The sequence below is a fragment of the Pan troglodytes genome, chromosome 14 (genome assembly GCF_028858775.2).
Source record: "Pan troglodytes isolate AG18354 chromosome 14, NHGRI_mPanTro3-v2.0_pri, whole genome shotgun sequence".
NCBI classification, from domain to species: Eukaryota; Metazoa; Chordata; class Mammalia; order Primates; family Hominidae; genus Pan; species Pan troglodytes.
The window spans coordinates 37,672,945-37,696,366 of record NC_072412.2 but is presented as its reverse complement, the minus strand read 5'-3'; the positions used below and the strand labels follow the sequence as shown (position 1 = coordinate 37,696,366).

Below are 23,422 nucleotides of genomic sequence, written 5' to 3'. Positions count from 1 at the left end.
GTGGGTGAGTTCTCATGAGATCTGATGGTTTTATAAAGGGCTTTCCTTTTTGCTCAACTCTCATTCTCTCTCCTGCTGCCCTGTGAAGAAGTGCCTTCCATTATGATGGTAAGTTTCCTGAGGCCTCCCCAGCCATGTGGAACTGTGAGTCAATTAAACCTCTTTTCTTTATTTAAAAAAAAAGAAATTGTATTCTCAACGATTTCTCTTTTAATCTTGTATTGCATTCGCATTGAGAAAGCTTGTAAGATGAAAACTTGAAAAGCAAATCGTCAGTGTAAATATCAGAGATATAAAATACATTTAAAGATTGGGTAATGTATTAATACATTCTTTACTGGGGATTGTTTCTGTAAATATCAGAATAAGGAAGCAATATGACATCTCAGCTATTCCAGGCATTGGAAAACAGCAAGATAAAAATAAAGAAGAATAGTAAATCATGTTTAGAGGCTTATAAATTTAATATTGATATATCACTGTTGTTCCATAGAGCTAATTTAACTGGGTAATATTGATCACTGGTAATTATACTTGTTATTCAAGGCCCTAGTCTGTTTATGTTTTAAAAAGATCTCTTGAGTAAGACATCCTTAAAGATATATTAACAATAGCTACAACTTAATGTAGTTCAATATATACCAGGCACTACTGCAAGCCCTTTTATAATATTAATATATCGAATCCATTTAAGAACTGCATGCGGTAGGTATTATTATTTCTGTTTTACAAATGAGGAAACTGAAACAAAGAGAAATTAACTTCACCAAAGTCACATATATAGAAAAATGGAGGTGCTAGGATTTTTGGAGGATTCCAAAATGGAGGACACACAGAATTTGGTTCTAGACTACAGGTTCTTAATCATTTTGTGTTTTTCCAGTAAATGGCAGTGTAGTTTAAAAAATCAGATTCAAGTTTGACAACTTGTTCAAACGAAACTAAAATAAATTAAATGATGTATTGGTTCTAAATAGAATTTATATGAAAGCACAATAACATATTACTTTGCTGAAGTTTTACCAAACACACACACACTCACACACACACACACACACTACTCTCAATGTATGATTTTATTATAAAATATTTATTTGAGTACTACCCATTCTCGGTGATACTATACAACAGTTTTCTTTCTATTGCTTCTTATGAGAAGATACCATAGATGAGAAGTCAACCTAAAATTTACACAGCAACTCAAGTGTTTAACTCAGAAATTTAACATTCTCATGAGTTAAATTTGCACAGATGGCAGAAAAGGCCATCTGGTCACTTAAATTAAATACATCTTTTTCTACTTAAAACCATTTTTCACATACTTTGTTAATAACTCAGGACTCTCTTCTAAATGGCTTTCCTTTCTCCTTTCTGGGGAGGGAAAAAACATTGGGAAGCACTGTGGTAGCTGCTGTGAAGTGTCTGTGTCATCATTTCTCTTACTACTGAGATGTATCTCTCACATGGGCTTTTCTGTTGGTCTCTGTTCTGACAGCATGTGCTGCCGCTCTACTAGGATTCACATGTCCTTGGGAACTTCATCCATCACTGGTATCTTTGGTCCCATTCTTAGCCCCTTATGTTGGTCCTGACTTCCATACCTTTCTTGCCTGGACTCCACCTTCTCTCAATCGAAGGCCACTGTTATCTTTTTCTTGGCTCCTGCCATAGCATGCAGGCAGCTCTGGATCTCTTCCCTGTCATATAGGCGGGGAACTAAGAGCAGCACCTCCAGCCCTCTCTCTACTGGCCTCTTGAAAGGATGCAACTAGGTACCTTCTAAGTGTAGTATGGGCATGGCCCCATACAAATCACCATGGGAATTTGAGTACCATATTAAAGTAGGACAGAAGAACTCCCAAGATCACTGGATATTTGTAGAAAATAGTTTTACAAGTTTGTCATTTGTCTATCTTTGCTTGTTTCGATCCCCACTCTCTCTACTATTTCATGTTTTTTCTGTATTTAAGTACACTTCTTGCCTTTCTTAGAAACATGTCATCTGTTGTATCTCAGAGTCTGTTACTAAGGTAGAATTACATGTGGGTTATAACAGAAACTCTGAATCCAAGCTGCCAGTGTGCAAATCCCAGTTCCTTGACAAGAATTCAATACACTTGGGTTAATTCCTTAATATCTCTGAGGCTCAGTTTCTTCATATATAAAATGAAACTAGTAATGGTTATAAGGTTGTTGTGAAGATGAAATAAGTTAATCTATTGAAGCACATTGAACAGTACCTGGCACGCTATCAAACATATCAGAAATGTTAACATCATTGAATATGATGTTCCCTCTTGTCAGAATGGTATTTTTCTTTTTTCTTTCTGTCTTTAAGATACACCTCAGTCTGTTTTTTTGTTTTTTTAAGACAAAGTCTTGCTCTGTCACCCAGGCTGGAGTGCAGTGGTACAATCTCAGCTCATTGCAACCACCGCCACCCAGGTTCAAGTGATTCTTGTGCCTCAGCCTCCTGAGTAGAGGGGATTACAGGTGCACACCATCACGCCCTGCTAATTTTTGTATTAGTAGAGACAGGGTTTCACCATTGGGCCAGGCTGGTCTCAAACTCCTGACCTCCAGCAATCCTCCCGCCTCTGCCTCCCATAGTGCTGGGATTACAGGCATGAGCCACTGTGTCCGGCACACCTCAGTCATTAAGATACATCTTAATCTCATATTTTTGCAGAAGACTGTCATGAATTTTACCTAAAGTTATTATGTTATGGCCCCATAAATATATAGCCCATAATATTTCTATGGTATTTGTGGTAGTTTATTCTAGTTGTTATTTTACTTATCTCCCCCATTAGGCTGACATAATTGAGAACATCATATTTATCTACATGTTTTCAGCATTCTGCACAAAGAATAGCAAATAATAGGCACTCATGAATATTTACTTAATGTATAAATGAGGTGAATTTCTCTTGCCCTCTTTCAGTTGAAAGTAGTAAGCACTCTCTTCTGTGGGGTCTACACATGCACGCTTGGAGGCATTGCCTCTGGGATGGGTAAACAATGTGCCAACAGCCGGACATAATCTGTCCTGCCCCCTCCTCCAACCTCTCCTAATCTGAGCCTTCCCCTCGCTCACTCTACCCTACCATAGTCACCTGTTCCTTGAAAATCCAGGCACTTTTCTCAGAGCCTTGGCGTTTTTTTCTTCTTCCTGCTTGAGATGCTCTTCTCTCAGGTATCTTCATGGTTTGCTCTTACATTTGACCCAGTTAGCTGCTTGAATGTCACAAAATTAGAGTGGTCTTCCCTGGCCACTTTACAGGAGATAGCACCTCTTCTCTACCCTTCCCAGAGACAACCCTCAAGTGTCATACTCTGCTTAATTATTTCTCCAGAGCATTTAACACATCACTTGATACATTGGTTTATAGTCTATGTCCTTCCACCAGAATGTACACTTCATGATGCCAAGGATGTTGTCTGCTTTATTCATAGCTGTATCCTCAGCACTTAGAATGGTGCTCAGCAGATAGATGTTAAATGAACAGAGAGATGAAAAAATGAATGAAAAGTGAATGAATGAAACAAGACATGTAGATTGAAAGGATCTGACCATTTCTCCTATCTGAGATACCTTAGTGAGCGCCTGGCTTGCTACAGTCCTGCAGCAAGCCCTTAACTCTCCGCTGAGCACTGTGTCCTTATTCACAACTGAAATTTGAGGGCTAAACATTGGGCACATATAGACATAAAGATGGAAACAAGAGACAGCTGGAAATATAAGAAGAGGGCGGAAGGGGGGTTGGGCAAGAGTTGATAAACTAACGTTGGGTACTATGCTCACAGCCTGGGTGACACATTCATTTGTACTCCAAACCTCAGCAACAGTCAATATACCTTTGCAACAAACCTGCACATGCACCCCCTGATTCTAAAATAAAAATTGAAAAAAATTATAATAAAGGAGGGACACCTTATCTCTGCTTTGTGTATCTGAGCTTGTCTTTTCCCCAGTGTCCTGTGATCTGTGGGGACACTGTGCTTCATATCTCTCCTCTGAATTTCTTTCTCCCGCCAGATGGCACTATGCCTTCAATATTTAAAGCTACAGATACGGTGAACTCAGTTGTCTTTATTCTTCTCCAAGCTATGTGGGCCTTTATACTTAATAAATGGGTTCCAGTTCCAAGATATGAAAATGTTAATGACATATGCTCAACTAACAGTCCTAACTGCTACTCCTGTAAAATAAAAAGCAGCCGAGCTATATTATGCTTTATGAAATATTTATAACTGCCAAACACAAAGGCAGTAAGAACATTGGTTTATACAGCAAAAGCCCAAAGAAACTCTATTTAAGTGAAGATTAATGTGGAAATGTTATCACATTCTCACACTGCAAAACTAAAGTGATATAGAGGTGATAAATGTGGATAGACGTGGAATATACATATAGGCACACATTATACATTTTACCTGATAAAATATACCAGCTGAATTTGCCTAAGGAAGCTGCTAAAGTCAGATTTGATGCAAACGATTTGTGGAAGTTACCTTGTGGGGCAGCCCAACTGCTAGAACATTTCATGGAAGTTCTATATTGATGGAAGAGAAATTTGTAATTATTTCTTCTAAATAAGGAGAGAGGCCCATTAGGTATGGGATTTTGCTGTTCTCTTTCAAATTTGTATAGATATACAGAAGGTATGTAGAAATCAACAAGATTCTTTTCCTTTATTCGCATACAATTGTAAATAACATGGGTAATACAATTTCCAAATCTTTTATTTATTTAAAAATGTTGTTAAAGTAGTTGGAATGTTTCCTAGATTTTAATATAATAACATATTCCACAGGCAGCAATTTGAAAATCTTTGAGAAATTTAAAAAATATCTGGCTTACAATCATCTCATTAAGATATAAAATCAGGGCTTCTTGGAACCTTTAAGTTATATTTTATCTGATTGTTATTCTCAGATCTACAGTTTTTTAAAAGACAAGTCTCTGGTTCCTTATAGATCTCTCTATCAGCTTCCCTCCATGCGCATTTGGCTCATGAATGTATGAAATACTTTGGACATATTTCTATTAAGTACTATTGCTTTCCTGGGGAAAAATACATTATAGTTCTCTTTTATTTAATGAGCTTTAGGTTAATCTGTCATGAATCCTCTGTAAATCAGATTATTGATAGTTAATAATATTTCATCTTTGTATATTTAAAATCAGTTCACATGTTAAGTTAAAGATGAAAAAGAGAACTAAATCAGCAATATTGTTATGACATAATGCATAAATTAATGTGCATGTATGTCTGCTTTAAGTTTAGTTTATAGAAGTTTTAAAAAATGAAAATTGGCATTTTTCTACAAAGAATGATGGATTTTTTTCACTTGTAAAAACATTTATTATTATTATTTTTTTCATTCCAACTTTTACTTTAGGATCAAGGGGTACCTGTGCGGTATTGGTACAGGGGTAAATTGCATGTCTCAGGGGTTTGGTGTACAAATAATTGTGTCATCCAGGAAATCGGCATAATACCCAATAGGTGGTTTTCAATTCTCACCCTCCTCTCAGTCTCTACCTCAAATAGACCCCAGTGTCTATTGTTCCCTTCTTTGTGTCCATGTGTGATGGTTAATACTGAGTGTCAACCTGATTGGATTAAAGGATACAAAGTATTGATCCTGGGTGTGTCTGTGAGGGTGTTGCCAAAGGAGATTAACATTTGAGTCAGTGGGCTGGGGAAGGTAGACCCACCCCTACTCTGGTGGGCACAATCTAATCAGCTCTCCAAGAATATAAAGGAGGCAGAAAAACCTGAAAGGCGAGACTTGCCTAGCCTCCCGGCCTACATCTTTCTCCCGTGCTGGATACTTCCTGCCCTCCAACATCGGACTCCAAGTTCTTCAGTTTTGAGACTCGGACTGACTCTCCTTGCTCCTCAGCTTGCAGACAGTAGATTGTAGGACCTCATTTTTGTGTAAGTTAATACTTAATAAACCCCTTTTATCTATCTATCTATCATCTATCTATCTATCTATCTATCTATCATCTATCTATCTATCTATCATCTATCTACTATCTCCCTCTCTCTCTCTCTCTCTATCTATCTCTTATTAGTTCTGTCCCTCTAGAGAACCCTGACTAACACACCATGTATACTCAGTGTTTATCTCCCACTTACAAGTGAGAACATGTGGTATTTTGTTTTCCTTTCATGTGTTAATTCGCTTAGGATTACGGCCTCAGTTCCATCCATGTTGCTGCAAAGGCCATGAAGAAAATAATGTTAATGACATTTAACCTCCCAACATGTATCTCTTCTCTTTCTTTTTCTTTGGAAAATTTTTTGTTTGTTTGTTTTTTAGAGACAGGGTCTCTCTCTGTCACCCAGGCTGAAGTGCAGTAGCACCATCATAACTCCCTGCAGCCTAGAAGTCTTGGGCTCAAGTCATCCTCCTACCTCTGCCTCTGGAGTAGCTGGGACTTCAGGCATGCACCACCATGCACAGCTTTTTTTCTTTGACAGCACTTATTGTGTAAACCATGCATGCTGGCCCTTGATTATTCTATATTATCATTGCATTTTGTAGTAAGGCTTTACCCATGATATGATATTATGTTTGGATTTACTGACATGTCACTTTTTTTAATGCTGAGTATTTGTCTTAGTCCATTTAGTGTTGCTATAAAGGAATACCTGCAACTGGGTAATTTATAAAGGTCAGAGGTCTATTTGGCTTACGATTCTGCTGGCTAGAAGATTGGGCATTTGATGAAAGCCCCAGGCTGCTTCCATGGCATGACAGGAAGCAAGAGAGATGGGAGGTGCCAAGCTCTTTTTTAACTACCAGCTCTGGAGGGAACTAATACATCGAGAACTCACTCCCATTCATGAGGGATCCACTTCCATGACCCAAACACCTCCATGTAGGCGTCACCTCCAACACTGGGGATCAAATTTCAACATGAGGTAGGAAGACGTCAAATATCCAAACCATAACAGAATCACTATTTGTAGATTATGAAACATTCCTATTAGGAATAATTAGAAAGGAGAAAACTATACATTGAGAGAGTAAAAAGAAGGTAAAGAAGATGGCAGGGGCCCAGGTGCGGTGGCTCACCTTTGTAACCCCAGCACTTTGGGAGGCTGAGGCAGGTGGACAACTTGAGGTCAGGAGTTTGAGATCAGCCTGTCCAACATGGTGAAACCCTGTCTCTAGTAAAAATACAAAAAAAAAAAAAAAAAAAATTAGCCAGCTATGGTGGTGCATGCCTGTAATCCCAACTACTCAGGAGGCTGAGGTGGGAGGATTGCTTGAATCCTGGAGGCAGAGGTTGCAGTGAGCGGAGATCATGCCACAGCACTCCAGCCTGGGCGACACAATGAGACTCCATCTCAAACAACAGTAACAACAATGACAACAACAACTTGATGGTAGGGAACAAGTAGAATATTTAGCAATGAAGCCTTGTGGATATTAAATAACAAAATACAGAACAAATGAGAGCTTTGGGCCCAGGCCTTAAGAATAAATGGTTGGTGTCTAGAGGAGAGAAGGAGCCGAGGAGATATATATCAAAAAGGCTCACCCAGGGAGATTCTGACAAGAGTGGTTTGGAGAGATCATCTCTAAGCCTTTTGGCTAAGATCAAGTAAAGAGTAGTAGCTCGAATGTAGGAAATTCAGCTCCTATGCTATAAAATAGGAAACACTTTGAACATATGTATAGACAATTATCCAAATAGTGGATTAGCAACAATTAAAGGAAATTAATTTACAATCACCTAAACAGTTAAGGGGTAAGAGCAATTAGCTTTAATTAATTAGCAACCTACTAAGTTCAGTGTTTTTGCCAAATCTATAAATGCTACTTGAAATAAACAACTTATAACCATTGGTTCAATTTAGAATCACACATGTTAGGCACAAGAAGTTGAGTGGAAATCCTCAAGGAGAAAAATTAAAATAGGCATGATGACTGTCTCACGATGATATGGTGCAGCCTAATGCAACCCTAATGCATGGTCAGAAGACTCCCTTGCAAGGACATTTAATTGACTGATCCTTTGATAGGAGATTAGTTTTCCTTGTACCAATAGAAATCTGTTGGATTCTCAAACCTGTTCTCACTGACATAGTAAGAAAACAGTTTATTACTACATTATACTGATGCTGTGAAAAAGGTTACCCTAATATAATAAAATTTAAAATTCTCCCATTTAGAACTGAACTTCGTGTTGATGGAGCAACAATTTATAAAAATGATGACTGACTTTTGTTAGCTTTGGAAAATGGGATAGTTACACTAAAAACTTGGGGTTGAAATACTCTAAAGGAGCTTCAAGTGTTCCAGTGACAGAAAAAAAATCTATTTTTGAACACATTTTTAATTTTTCAGGGTGAAAAATTTTGGGGGGATTTTAAATTCTCTGTAGGATAGAAATATACTTAATAACTGGAGAGCATTTGTACTGATACCTTATTAAAGAAAGGTGAAACTTTTTCTCTGTATCATGTTGCTGGTGCTGTAGCATATGGGTTCAACTCTGATTTAACGGTCATTATAAAATTATGTTTTGTGAACTTAGCTGAATGTTATAAAAGAACGCAGTACTATAACATTACAATTAGAATAGAAACAACTCAGCATTCTCTGTTACATGAGGAATCAAAGAGAAATTGGAAGTCTGCAACCCAGAAGAGGACCCTCACCAGAAGTTGACTGTGCTGACACTCTGGTCTAGGAATTCCAGCCTCCAGAACTGCAGAACGTCACCTCCTGTTATTCATGCACCATCTCCACTTTATTGGAAATATTCTTGACCAGCAATGGAAAAGAAAGAACATACTGCGGTTTTGTTTGTTGTGGGGCTCAGGCTTTCTCTGAGCACTGCATAAGTACGTGGGTCATGGGAAAAGGGTCTGATAGAGAATGTGGCTCAGTTGAATCACTTTGGCTGAAGAGATGTAACAAATCATAGACGTAAAGTCAACACCCTTCCTATTTTACAAAGGAGAAAACCAAAGCTCTGTAAGTGCTATCGGGTCTCAGGACCCAAGAGCCATGGTGAGGTCTGGTTTCAACTCTGCTAGTATTGGACAGCTCTCGTGAGCCCTCTTCAGGAACTGCTGACATACCACTTTCTTTCTAAAGCTTTGACCTCCACATGCCCCTTAGTTCTTAGGAAGATGGAATTCAACAGAAAAAGAAAGGGAATAAAAGAATGTTGTTCCTTGACCCTTTGGATAATCTTTCAGGGGAAATAATTAGGAGTCATTCATAACTGTTGGAGATGTGTGTATGTCTGTATCTTACTAGTCCCAAGAAGATATATAGACAGAAAGAGAAAGTGACAGAAAGTTTTCAGTGGGACTTCTCTAGTACTATATTCCATTGATCTTACTTGAGTGGAATAGCTGTGTTCCTAGTTAACCATATACAAACAACATCCCAGGGAATATTGGTTTCTAGGAAAGGAATTCTATACACCTTTCTCCTCACTTAACCCCTTTTGTCTTCCTACCTGCCTAATTTCACCAAGAAGAGATCTAGATGTCAGAACATGGGCTGATTGACTATATTTTCTAAGAATAAAATTTTATAAGGAGAATTATTAATATATCTATACTAACTAAACACATCCACTTACCTGTTTTTCTGGTACTCTTGGGTATAGTCTTTTATAGGATTTGAGCTGTGAATAGACAAAGAAGATCATTTGTCCAGCTTTGGTTTTAGTTTTTCTAGGACTGCATTGCACAAGCCTTTTCCCAGGGTGCATCCTAGCAGCTTAGCTCTTCAAATCTCAGCATTGGTATGTGGGGCTGCTGTTCAGCAAATAATAAAAATTTAGTTGTTTTGTCATCTGGACCTGCATTGTTCTTGAGTGAATGGTTGTCTAGGTGGTTCTGAAACTCTTGACTTCTCTAACTATGATCTTACAACTATCATAATAACACTTCTTTATTCTACCTTCATTTAATTGTTTGAAATGATAAGGCCAGTTAATACATTTCCTGATATCTAGTAGGCCCCTGAGAATACACTCAAATACATACAAAGCTTCTTCCATGGAATACGGCCCTTTGGGGGTCATAATATTACACTATGAGTGCTGATAATCTTTCTGTCTGAATATTAGTGCGAACCACAACAATATTGGAGGACAATCCTGGCTTTGCCTCTGGATGCTCTCCCATCCCAAACTTTGTGTGGGTGACTTTCTAATGAGATGTGTGCCTTTGTAAGGCTGCAACCTTTGCAAGAGAATGTCAATGCTATACCCAGCTTTTCTGGCTCTTTAAGCATGCATTCTATGCTTAGCCAGCAATTTGAATAGTTTTATTTGAGCCAGTTTTTCTCGTGGTTGGTGCTTAATATGTCCTTAATTAATACCAAAAGCTCAACTAAGAGAATTAGTATTTATGGAAGACTAAAGAAAAAGCAGACCACCAATTACACTAAAATTAAATTTTAAAGACTTACTATTGTTTTTAATTAAAAATTGTTTTCAAGCAAACTTCATGCAGCCCTCTAAGAATTAAAAGTTGATTGCTTTCTGCCTGGAAGCCAAGATCCTCCACTAGAACACATTTTGAAAACCATTCCTATAGTGACTCTCAATTTTCTCATTGGATTGTTCAGAACAACAGACTGCTACAGAGGTGGACAAAATTGTTCTGGCTTCCTGTCGAACAGCTTTTATTGAACTACACATTGCCAAGATTATATGGGTTTACACTGAGAGATAAGAAACAGCCTTGTTTTTGTTGTTGAAATTCCTGTGCATTATATTGCATGACTTGTTATGCATTAGGACCTAAGGTTTAAGTTTCTTTCCATTCTTGTAATAGGAAAGAGTTTGTTTATATCTTACGGATTCTGTAGATTACATCACTGATTATATCTCTGGAAGGCATAGAGGCATGTTTCTGATTCTTCTGTAAAACCTAAGTAGGATTTGATGGTTTGTAGTAACCTAACTTTTGACTATAATATGTCCTTGATGTTTTCCTTTTGCTTCTGTAGGTTTTTCTATTTTTTACTGAGCTACTTTTTAATGCAGTCATGAACTGCATGACAATATTTGATCAATGATGGTAGTCCTATTATAATACCATATTTTCACTGTAGCGTTTTAATTTTAGATATATTTAGATACACAAATGCTTACCATACTGTTACAATTATCTATAGCATTCAGTACAGTAACATGCTATACAAGTTTATAGCCTGGGAGCATTGGCTCATATAGCCTAAGTGTGTAGTGGGCTATACCTTCTAGATCTGTGTAAACATACTCTATAATGTTCACACAACAAAAAAATCCCCTAACCACACATTTATTGGAAGGTATCCTCATCTTTCAGTGATGCATGACTTTTTTATGTGTTAGGATCGGTTTCCAATGTTTTCAGCAACACCACCCTGAATCATACAATACGATCTGAGTATGTGTGTGTGTGTGTTTATATATATACATATGTTTGTGCATGAACCCATATGTTATATACATTTATTAAATATACATATATATTATATACACATTATATCCATTTATATAAATCTATACAGATGTTTATATACAAAGAAAAGTTCAAAACATTAATCATTGTAATCTCTGGTAATAACATTATAGATATGCTTGGTATACTGTTTTATGTTTCCTAAATTGCATTCAATGATATATTTTATTTTGAATCAGAAAAAAGTTAAAATTATAGAAATTTAAATAATACATAATTTAAAATTCTGAATACTATAGGGAAAGAGTAAACTTAACATTTTTCTAGGTAGTTATCTGATTTCTCAGAATTATTTTTGAAAAAAGCCATCATTTCTCTGTTAATATGAAATGCCACCTTTATTACAGACTAATTTCCTATCATTTGTCAGATGCTAGCATTATCTAGTCCAACATTGATTCCCTGTTTCCTTCTTAGAAATATGAGTGTTAATTTTTAGCTAGGCAAATAACGTAAAAATGAAACTATGATTTCCTGCCTTCTTTATGGCAAGATGTGGTCACATGTCTAGGTTCTGGCCAATGAAATGCCATCAAGATTACCAAGTGGGCCACAGGGGAAGGCTGATTAAAGGGAACTCATTCATTGAAGAGGAATTCCTTTTTTACTCCTTTGGCTTTACTTTTCCTTCTGCCCTGCAGTGTGGAAGTGATGGATGGGTTCCAGCAAATGTATTGGACTAAAACATAACCCAGAGGGTAGAAGCCACACTTAGGATGGAACTATACACCAAAAATATCCAGGTGGAAAGCTTCAGTTATTGATGAACTTGGAGCTGTCTTGCCAGCCCTAAACTATCCGCCTCCAGACTTCTTTTATGTAAAATATAAATATGTAGATTCTATTTATACCTTTGTTCTTTGGAGTTTTTCTTTTATTTCTAGCCTTTGAACTTCTTCCAATCAGTTTGGGCTATCTTATTTTAATTATTGAAGCACTTTAATGCATCTTAATAATTGGAAGTGTACTCTCCTTTACATTTATTTTGAAGGATTTAGCCTCATTTTTTTCAATTAAACAAGCTTCAGTAACATTTTTGTATTCACAAGACATTTTTCAGCTATTTTTATCATAATTATATTACACTTAGGCCATATTAATTACACAGGATGAGAATGTTTACACCATTAAGTTCTACTCCAGTGTTATAGTATGCGTCTTCATTTGCTAGTCTTTTTTATATGCCACAATAAACTTTTTGTAGTTTACTTTGTCTGGATTCTGCGCATTTCTTTATAAATTTATTGTAATCTATTTATAACTTTTGTTGTTACTATGAGAAAAGTATTTTTACTCACTGTTTTCAAACATTATTATCGGTACATAGAACACTGTGAAGTTTGGAAATCGGACATTTTTCTGAATTCACTTTTGAGTTTTAATCACATTTTTGTTGGTTTTCTTAGTTTTCCTTAGTAGACAATAACATAATGTGAAAATTATGATTTCTGCTATTTATTGGCCTGGATTATTTATTAATATTGCACTGATTATAATGTCTTGATAATATACATTTAATAAGACTGGTAAAAGAAATACACTCCTAATGTTTCTGACTTTAAAAATAGTTGCAATTTTTCACCATCAAGTGTTATCTTGGTTTTGATAAAATTTTTATTATATTGGAGATTGTTCTGTGGTATACTACCATGTCTTCATTTGTGCTGAATTAAAAGAAAAATATTCTATAATGTGGTTATTAGCATTCTCATGGAAGTTCTACTAGATGGATTTTTTTGAGAATTAAAAAAATATATTTATGAAGTAAAGATCTAGCCTATTCAGATATCTATCTTTTTTTTTCACCTTTTATTTTAGTTTTGGGGGTAGATGTGCAGGTTTGTTACATTGGTAATTACATATTAGTGAGGTTTGGTGTACAAATGATCCTGTCACACAGGTAGTGAGCATGGTACCCAATAGGAAGCTTTTCAACCCTTGCCACCACCTCACCCTTCCCCATCTGGTAGTCCCTTAGCGTCTATTGTTCCCACCTTTGTATCCTGTGTACTGAATTTTTAGCTCCCACTTATAAGTCAGAATATGTGATATTTGGTTTCCCATTCCTGTGCTAATTTGCTTAGGATAATGACCTCCAGCTGCATCCATGTTACTGTAAAGAACATGATTTCATTCTTTTTATGGCTGCATAGTACTCCATGGTGTATATATATCACATTTTCTTTATACAGTCCACCACTGGTGGGCATCTTGGTTGATTCCATATCTTTGCTATTAAAAATAGTGCTGTGATGAATGTACACATCCATGTCTTTTTGGTAGAACAATTTATTTTCCTTTTGACTCTATACCCAGTATTGGGATTGCTGGGTCAAGTGGTAGCTCTGTTTCAAGGTTTTTTTTTTTTTTGAGAAATCTCCACACTACTTTTCACAGTGGTTGAAGTAATTTACATCTCCACCAACAGTATATAAGCATTCCCTTTTCTCCAAAACCTTGCCGACATCTGTTATTTTCTGACATTTTAATAATAGCCTTTCTGACTAGTGTGAGATGGTATCTCTTTGAGCTTTTGATTTGCATTTCTCTGATGATCAGTGAAGTTGAGCATTTTTTCATGTAGTTTTTGGACACATGCATATTTCCTTTTGGGAAATTTCTGTTCATGCTCTTTGCCTGTTTTTTAAGGGGGTTACTTGTTTGTTCTTGATGAATTGTTTAAGTTCCTTTTAGATTCTCTATGTTAGACCTTTGTTGAATGCACAGTTTGCAAATATCTTCTCCCATTCTGTAGGATGTCTGTTTAATCTGTTGATAATTTTTTTTTTTTTGCTGTGCAGAAGTTCTTTAGTTTAACTAGGTCCCACTAGTCAATTTTTGTTATTGTTGCAATTGCTTTTGGGAACTTTATCATAAATTCTTTGCCAAGTCTGATGTCCAGAATGACATTTACTAGCTTTTTTCTATGATTTTTATAGTTTTGGGTATTACATTTAAGTCTTTAAATTTCTGCATAGATCTAGTCAGCTTTTCTAACACAATTTATTAAATAGGGAGTCCTTTCCCCATTGCTTCTTATTGTTGACTTTGTCAAAGATCAGATGGTTTTAGGTGTTCAGCTTTATTTCTGAGTTCTCTAATTTGTTCCATTGGTCTATGTTGTCTGTTTTTGTACCAGTACCATGCTATATTGGTTACTGTATCCTTGTAGTGTAGTTTGAAGTTGGGTAGTGTGATGCCTGTAGCTTTGTTCTTTTACGTAGACGTGTTTTTGTTATTCAGGCCTTTTTTTGGTTTCATATAAATTTTGGAACAGTATTTTAAAATTATGTGAAAAATGTCATTGGCAGTTTGATAGGAATAGCATTGAATCCGTAGACTGCTTTGGGCAATATGGCAATTTTAACAATATTGATTCTTCCGATGTATGAACATGAGTTTTTTTCCATTTTTTTTTTATCATCTGTGATTTCTTCAGCAGTTTTGTAGTTCACCATACAGAGATCTTTCATCTCCTTGGTGTATTCCTTTCATCTCCTTAGATGTATTCCTAGTTATTTTTTTCTATTTTAAATGGGATTGAATTCCTGATTTGGCTCTCAGATCGAATGTTATTGGCATGTCAAAATACTACTGATTATTGTACATTGATTTTGTATCCTGAAACTTTACTGAAATTGTTTATCCATTCTAGGAGCCTTTTGTTGGAGTCTTTAGGATTTTGTAGGTATAGAATCATATCATCAGTGAAGAGTGATAATTTGACTTCTCCTTTTCCTATTTGGATGCCTTTTATTTCTTATTTCTTTCTCTTGCCTGATTGCTTTGACTAGGACTTCCAGTACTACATTATATAGGAATGGTGAGAATGGGCATCATTGTCTTGTTCTAGTTCTTAAGTGGAATGCTTCCAGCTTTTTCCTGTTCAGTATGATGTCAGCTGGGTATTGGTCATAGATAACTCATTATTTTGGGGTGTGTTCCTTCCTTGCTTATTGTGTTGAAGGTTTTTATTATGAAAGCATGTTGGACTTTATCAAAAGCTTTTTCAGCAGCTTTTGAGATTATCAGGTGGTTTTGTTTTTAATTCTGTTGATGTCATGAATCACATTTATTGATTTATTTATGTTGAACCAGCCCTTCATCCCAGGAACAAAGCCTACTTGATTGTTGTGAATAAACTTTTTGATATGCTGCTGGATTTGGTTTGTTAATATTTTGTTGAGGATTTTTGCATCTTTGGTCATTAGGGATATTGGCCTGTAGTTTCATTTTTTTCATAGTGTCTTTGCCAGATTTTGCTATCACAATGATGACGTCTTTGTAGAATGAGTTAGGGAGAGTCTCTCCTCCTATATATTTTGGAACCGTTTTAGTACCACAGTGACCATCTCTTCTTTGTATGTCTCACAGAATTCAGCTGTGAATCCATCTGATCCAGGACTTTTTTTTGATTGGTACATTTTTTGTTATGGATTAAATTATGAAATTTAATATTGATGTGTTCAGGGCTTTGATTTCTTTCTGACTCAGTTTTGGGAGGTTGTGTGTTTCTGGAAATTTATCCATTTCCTCTAAATTTTCTAGTTCGTGTGCACAGGGGTCTTCATAATTGCCTCTTAGTGTTTTTGTATTTCTGTGGGATCAGCTGTAATATTGTTTGTCATTCCTGAGCGCACTTATTTGGATTTTCTCTTTTTCTTTGTTAATCTAGCTAGCAGTCTATCAATCTTGTTTATTCTTTCAAACTACCAGCTGTTGGCTTTGCTAATTCTTTGTATGATTTTTTTGCTTATAGTTTTGTTCAGTTATGCTCTGATTTGGTTATTTCTTTCCTTCTTCTAGCTTTGGGGTTACTTTTTTGTTTTTCTAGTTCTTCTAGGTGTGATGTTGGATTGTTAATTTGAGATCTTTCTAATGGCTTGACATAGGCATTTAGCACTATAAACTTTCCTCTTAAAACTGCTTTAGCTGTATACCAGAGATTTTGGTATGTTGTGTCTCTGTTTTCATTAATTTCAAAGACTTTTAAAGTTGCTGTCTTAATTTTATTGTTTACACCAAAGTCATTCAGAAACAAGTGTTTAATTGCCATGTAATTGTGTGTTCTTCAGAGATCTTCTTGGTATTGATTAGTATTTTTTTTTTTTTTTGAGACAGGGTTCCACTCTGTTGTTGAGGCTGGCTAGAGTGCAGTGATGTGATCTCAGCTCACTGCAACCTCCACCTCCCAGGTTCAATGGATTCTCCCACCTCAGCCTCCGGAGTGGCTGGCACTCCAGGCATGTGCCATTATGCCTGGCTAATTTTTGTATTTTTTGGTAGAGACAGGGTTTCACTGTGTTGGCCAGGCTGGTCTCAAACTCCTGACCTTAAGTGATCCGCTCACCTTGGCCTCCCAAAGTGTTGGGATTACAGGCATGAGTCACCGTGCCTGATCTTGATTTGTATTTTTTTTTCCACTGTGGTTCAAAAGTATGGTTGGTATGATTTTGATTTCTTTAAATTTATTGAGACTTGCTTCATGGCCAAGTATGTGGTCAATCTTACAGTATGTTTTGTGTGCAGATGAGAAGAATGTATATTATGTGGTTGATGGGTAGAGTGTTCTGTAGATATCTATTAGGTCCATTTGGTCAAGTATCCAATTTAAGTGCAGAATCCCTTTGTTAGTTTTCTGCCTCAGTAATCTAACACTGTCAGTGGGGTATTGAAATCCCCAACTATTATTGTGTGAATGTCTACATCTTTTTGTAGTTGTAGAAGTATTTGTTTTGTGTATCTGGTTGCTTCAATGTTGGGTGCTTATATATTTAGGATAGTTAGGTCATCTTGTAGGATTGAACCCTTTATCATTATGTAGTGTCGTTCTTTGTTCTTTTTTTACTGTTGTTGGTTTAAAGTCTATTCTATCTGACATAAGAATAGCTACCCTCACTCCTTTATGTTCTGTTTGTATGATAGATCTTCATCCAACCTTTACCTTGAGTCTATGGATGTCATTACATGTGACATGGATCTCTTAAAAATTGGAGATGGATGGGTCTTTTTATTTTTTAATTTAACTTGCCACCCTATGCCTTTTAAATAAGGCATTTAGACTGTTCACATTCAGGGTTAATATTGATATGTGAAGTTTTGATCCTATCATGAAGTTTTTTGTTGGATGTTTTGCAGTCTGTATTGTGCAGTTGCTTTAAATGGTCTGTGGGCTGTGTACTTAGGTGTGGTTTCCTGGTAACAGGTATTGTTTTTCATCTCCATATTCATAACTCTTCTAAGGATCTCTTGTGAGGCTGGTTTACTGGTAATGAATTCCCTTAGCAATTCCTTGGCTGAAAAATATTGTATTTCTCCTTCATGTATGAAGCTTAGTATGACAGGGTGTGAAATTCTTGGTCAGAGTTCCTTTTCTTTGAGATGCTGAAAATAGGCCCCTACTCTCTTCTAGCGTGTAGGGTTTCTGCAGAGTAGTTTTTCTTAGCCTGTTGGGGTTCCTTTTTTATGTGATCTGACCTTTTTCTTTAGCTGCATTTAAGATTTTTTTCTTTAGCATTGACATTCTGGTGACTATATCCCTTGGTGATGTTTGTTTTGTATAGTATCAGTAAGGTGGTCTCTGAATTTCTTGTATGTGCATGTCTAACTCTCTATCAAGATTAGGGCAATTTTCTTGAATTTTGTCCTCAAATATAATGTTTACCAGGTTGTTTACTATCTCTTCTTATTTCCCAGGCATACTAATAATTCATAGGCTTGGTTGCTTTTCAAATCCCATATTTCTCAGAGGCTTTATTCATCTATTCTAATTCTTTTTTCTTTATTTTTATCTGACTGGTTTAGTTTGAAAGACTGATCTTCAAGCTCTGAAATTCTTTCTTCTGCCTGGTCTATGCTACTAAGAAATATGCTTTCGATTCTGTTTTGAAATCCCTTCAGTTTTTCAGTTCCAGTGGCTTTGATTGATTTTGTTTTAAAATGTTTTCCTCTATCCTTATTTCCTGGATTGCTTTAGAAGTTTTTTTCTGTTTGTGTGTTGATTTGCAATCTTACCTTGAATCGCACTGAACTTGCCTGCAATCCATGCTATGAATTCTCCATCTGCATCTCTGTGCCTCCTTTTCTGCTAGGGACCATTGCTAGAGAGCTACTGTGAGCCTCTGGTGATGTCACAATATTGAGACAGAATTCTCACCCTGGTTCCTTCTCACCTGGAGATGGCTGTAGTGGGCAGGCTGTTTTGGCTCGGCTTCTACAGACCTATGCAGCAGGTTTTGTATTGGGTTCAACCTACAGGCCAATAGATGACATTTGCAAGTAAGAGCCAGCTACTTACTGCACAACAGGGAGGGTATGGCCCTGATCTGTTTACTGTGACGTGTTCTTTGTTGTTTCAGGTGAAGAGCTGGATAGTGGGGTTCCTGGTGTTCCGCGGAAGAGGCCGGACACAATTGGGCTGGAGCCTCTGGCTTGCCCATGTGTATCCCAATGGCAAGCACAGGCACCAGCCCTGAAAAGGGTGGCTGGGAGATGCTCTTAGGGACATGCCCCAGAGATCTCCGTGTGGGGCAGAGTGAGGAGGCTTCACTGGCTCCCCCATGGTAGGCAGACATGAACAGAATCTGTTTCCCTATCACACCCATTCCAGGTACTTCAGATGCACACTGTAGTCTATCTCCAGACCACAGTGTGGTTGATTGAAAGCCTCAGGAAACCTTGTTTTCCAGAAGAAAATAAACTTGATGTTTTCTTTGGGCCTATCATTATCATCACTATGATTATCATGTACAGTTTGCTTGAATTTACCACAAAATTCAATGCTTGCTTAATATTAAAAAATGAGACAGTTGTTCTCCAAGATTGTGTACATTATTATTTAACCATCTTCTTCTAAATAAAGGACGATGAAAAACTTAAGATTTACTCTAGTTTTCCTCTGCCAGTTCAATGACATACTGCTTGAGAAATGGAAAAGCTGGAGTTTCAACTCCCTATTTAGTATGGCAGCTATTCTGTTCCTGGCACGGCCATTTGTGTTGTGTTGTGAGCCCATTAAAAGTGATTCTATGTTTTTTCCATAGATGTCGTCTTTGGTACTTGGCATTCTTCCCAGAGGAAGATAATGGGAATCAGACATGCTTCTGATTGTCCCACCAGCCAGCTGCCGGTTTCAGCCCAAGCCATTCTGAATTGGAGGATGATGGTCTAGCTTTACTTCTCAAATAGGCTACTCCTTCCCACATGGTCAGGTCAGCTTTTTAATTAGTTATTTTTTTTCCTCCAGCCCCACCAGTACTATATTTAGCAGAAATATACTACTTTGTAGTAAACACTACTCTCTTCCAGATTGATTTAACTCTGACAAAATAAACAAAGTCTTAGGCCATGTGTGGTGACTTACTCTTGTAATCTTAGCGCTTTGGGAGATCAGAAAGATCACTTGGGCCCAGGAATTTGAGACTGTGAGACCCTGTCTCTACAAAAAAAAAAAAAAAAAAAATTAGCCAGGTGTGGTGACACATGCCTGTAGTCCCGGCTAATCAGGAGGCTGAGGCAGGAAGATCGCTTTTGCTTGGGAGGTCAAGGCTGCCCTGAGCCGTGAGCTGTGATCAAGCTACTGTACTCCAGCCTGGAAAACAGAGCAAGACTTTATCTATACTAAAAAAATTAAACAAATTAAAAGTCTTTCTATTCTTGTTGTTCTGGTGACTATTTCAATAAAAGTCTAGGAGAGGAGGAATTTAAAATGGGCATTCGAGTCACATCTGTTCATTCAGCAGATAATTTTGAGTACTGCCTCTGTTCCAGGCACTATCATAGGCATTGAGTGGTGGACAGAGAATGATCATCCTCACTTGCAGGGAGAGGATTCAGCCTCTTGAGATCTTACTTGGAAATTATCCCATCTATTCATTTTGAATTACATCTTATCTTGAATTATGAGTATTTAATGTAGCTGGCTCAATTTTGAAACAAAGTGATTTATAAATAAATAAGATGAAATATTAACTATATATACATAAAAGAGATTTCACTTGAGGTCCATCATTCAAGCACAATAAACCATCACTAAATATTCTTGAACACTGGCTCCATTGGGTAACAGTCTCTTTATGCTGCCATTCTTTAATTGTGTAGCATGCGTGATATCTAAATCTCTAGGCGCTTGCAGAATGATTATATTGTTTATTGGAAACACTAATAACAAATAACTTTAATTCTATTTTGTATTTTTCATTGTAAAAATTGATTGACATATGTAGTTATCTCAGACTCTTTTACTCAAACTTTTTAAAACGATTGACACAATTGTATTCTCATAAGTTTTGGAGGCTTCTGTAGCCAAAAAACAAAAATCAAAGGCATAGGAATGTTAAATAGTAAATATTTATTTTCATATGCTGGTCCAAATAACTGGATCAAATCCTTTCTAAAATAGTAGTTATGCAGCATTTCCATCTTTATAATACATACAATTATAATATTAAAAAATCCCTATAGTATTATTCCATTTCAATGCTCTGCTACAAATCTTTTTCCATTTATTTGGTATATAATTTTTGGATAATAGACCCATTCTTTCCTGATCATTTTTGTTCAGACTGTAGGTTTAATGCATATAATTCTGCATTTCTTCATCATAATCATCATTTCTAGCATTGGTATTCACTCACTGGAATGTCATGTCTATGTAAATGCTAATCCATTTCTCATTTTTCTCCTGTAAAATATTCTTTTTTTCTTATTTCTTTATTTAAAGTAGAAGCTTTAATTGTGTCTGGGTAAATTGCCACAGTTTCAGTGACAGCTTTGGAGCCTCTGATTAAAAGTCATTTACTTACAAAGAAGCTCTGTTCTCTCTAAACCAGTTTAGGTGCCTGAGGCCTTTTGGTATTAATGGTCTGTACTGCTGCAGCCACAGAAATGCCTGTGATTAAAGTAATTACTAGTTCTTTAGTTGTTCATTAAAGCAATCCTGTAAAAAATTTGTTTGAATTACTAGGTAGTGACTTATCTGTGCATTACACAAGCTCAAGACAATATGGCTTATTCATATCAGCACAGAAGAGATAGGACAGACAGAACACAGCCCCAGAGTCCAGCACCTAAACAGGGCAGAGGCAGAGAAAATGCACTAGTATCACAGTTGACACTAGATTCTAAAACCTAGAAGGGCAGCCACTGGCCAAAGACTAAGGGTAGTAATGGGATTTTCAATCAGGCATTTTGTTACTTACCGAACATTTTTCAAAGTCCATTATGTCCCATACTCTATTCTGCAGGTCGCAGATGAAAAATCAGTCTCCTGGGAAAGCTCTCAGCCTGATTGAGAAAGAAGACCTATAAAGAAACAATTACAATACAGCACTCAAAATGTCACAGGGGAAAAAGTTTCTATAGAAAATGGAAGACAATGTCTAAATTCAGCGGCCTAAAGTGAGCAATCCCGTGAATATTTGCCTCCTAGTTAATCTGTCATGACCCATTATGTTAATAGTTGGGAGACTGGCTTCAATTCTGGAAAAGACGCAGGTGTGAAGAGTCTGAGCGTATTTCCAAACTAGGGACTAGAAGAGGGCTTCAGTTCCAGTGAGGCCTTGGTGCCAGGGATAGTAAGTGAACAGAGACAAGGTTAAAAGGCTAGATGTCTGAAAGGGAGTAGTTGTTTAGGGGTGAAGAGGGAGAGAGAACACGGGTAGTTTTTAGTGCTTTAGGGTCCTGAGTATAATTTGCATCACCATTTTTAAGAAGGAGAGATGGGTAAAGCTGGAATCCCAAAGTCACGGTTGCCTCATGACATTAGATCTTGAAGGAAAAATTAACTGTGTTTCTCAGTAGGTGGTAGTAAAGATGTGGCTGCTGCTTTAATTCCAGCCTAGGTCAGTACGCACTCAGGACCTGGAATGTGACTGAACATGCATGTCAAGGTGTCAATTACTCCTCCTTAAGGAGCTAAACCTGCAGGTACAGAGGGAGGGAGACTAAATCTCACAAATGTTTAATGATAATAAAAAAGATATGCACAGAAATTTTTATTTTCATTATATGAGGATTTTAATGCTTTATCTTAAAAATGTGTAGAATAACTGTTCTTTAAAAGTTGCCAATATGAATATTATTTTGTATGAACCTGAAGTGTATAGAACATTTCATAGTTTTCACAAAATACTGAAAACTAATTAACTGGCTAAGTACAGAGAATATTATTTCTCTGTATATAAGAGTTTCTCAACTTTGGCACCTTTAACATTTTGGACTGGAGATCTCTTTGTTGTTGGGGACTGTCCTGTGCATTGTAGAGTATTTACAGCACCCCTGGCTTCTAAAAACTAGGTGCCATTAGCATGTCCCCTTCCCCACTACACCTCTGAAGTCAGTACAATAAAAATATTTCCAAACATTGCTTTATATTTTAGAATTTGAATAGTTATATAACATTATATTATTTGCTCCATACACACATTTCCTAAAATGTTTCTCAATTCCTTTCCTAAAGCATGACTCAATTTCCTTGAGATGAAGGACATTTAAAGATGTCATCAAACCTCATCAGTGGGGGATATTTTAAGAACAACCACCAATATTATTACCCTGGAGACACTTAATTCTACCACCCTTCACTGGCCACCACAAAAATAAACCAAATAATTAAAAAATTTTCCAGACCTATTAAGAAGACTCGTTGCTTTTCTAGAATTATCACTAAATCTTGATTTTTTTTTCAAAATGAACAAATCAATCAACCAAATGCATTGGAGATATTGTTATGTTCACCAAAGGGACTGTAAATGACAAGTCCACATGAAACCCCTGAGAGGCACTGAATACACTAAGTTGCCTCTTTTTATTGGTAATATGTTTAAAATAAGCAATCAATGTATAGAATACATTTCCTGGTATCACATCCCATTTTTATTCTTCCTCATAGGGTTGATTTTGTTATGACAAAATAACGTCAC

The 23,422-nt window shown here is 36.6% G+C and overlaps 2 long non-coding RNA genes across 4 annotated transcripts; one reads left to right on the top strand and one right to left on the bottom strand.

Annotated features, from left to right (window-relative positions):
• Positions 1–8,627: 8,627 nt before the first annotated feature.
• LOC101058886 (uncharacterized) lies at positions 8,628–18,611 on the bottom strand. Of its 2 annotated transcripts, none has more exons than XR_001708932.2 (3): positions 18,516–18,611; positions 9,626–9,670; positions 8,628–8,793 (listed from the first exon to the last, which is right to left on the bottom strand). It is a non-coding gene; the product is annotated as an uncharacterized LOC101058886 (long non-coding RNA). The 2 variants fall into 2 exon arrangements; XR_001708931.2 differs by having other exon boundaries at positions 9,626–9,803; positions 18,516–18,587.
• Positions 18,612–18,655: 44 nt separating this feature from the next.
• Positions 18,656–23,123, top strand: LOC107968055 (uncharacterized). Of its 2 annotated transcripts, XR_001708930.3 has the most exons (6): positions 18,666–18,779; positions 18,860–19,063; positions 19,544–19,711; positions 21,746–21,899; positions 22,338–22,427; positions 22,960–23,123. It is a non-coding gene; the product is annotated as an uncharacterized LOC107968055 (long non-coding RNA). The 2 variants fall into 2 exon arrangements; XR_010150441.1 differs by lacking the exons at positions 19,544–19,711; positions 21,746–21,899; positions 22,338–22,427; positions 22,960–23,123 and having other exon boundaries at positions 18,656–18,779; positions 18,860–19,218.
• Positions 23,124–23,422: the final 299 nt, after the last annotated feature.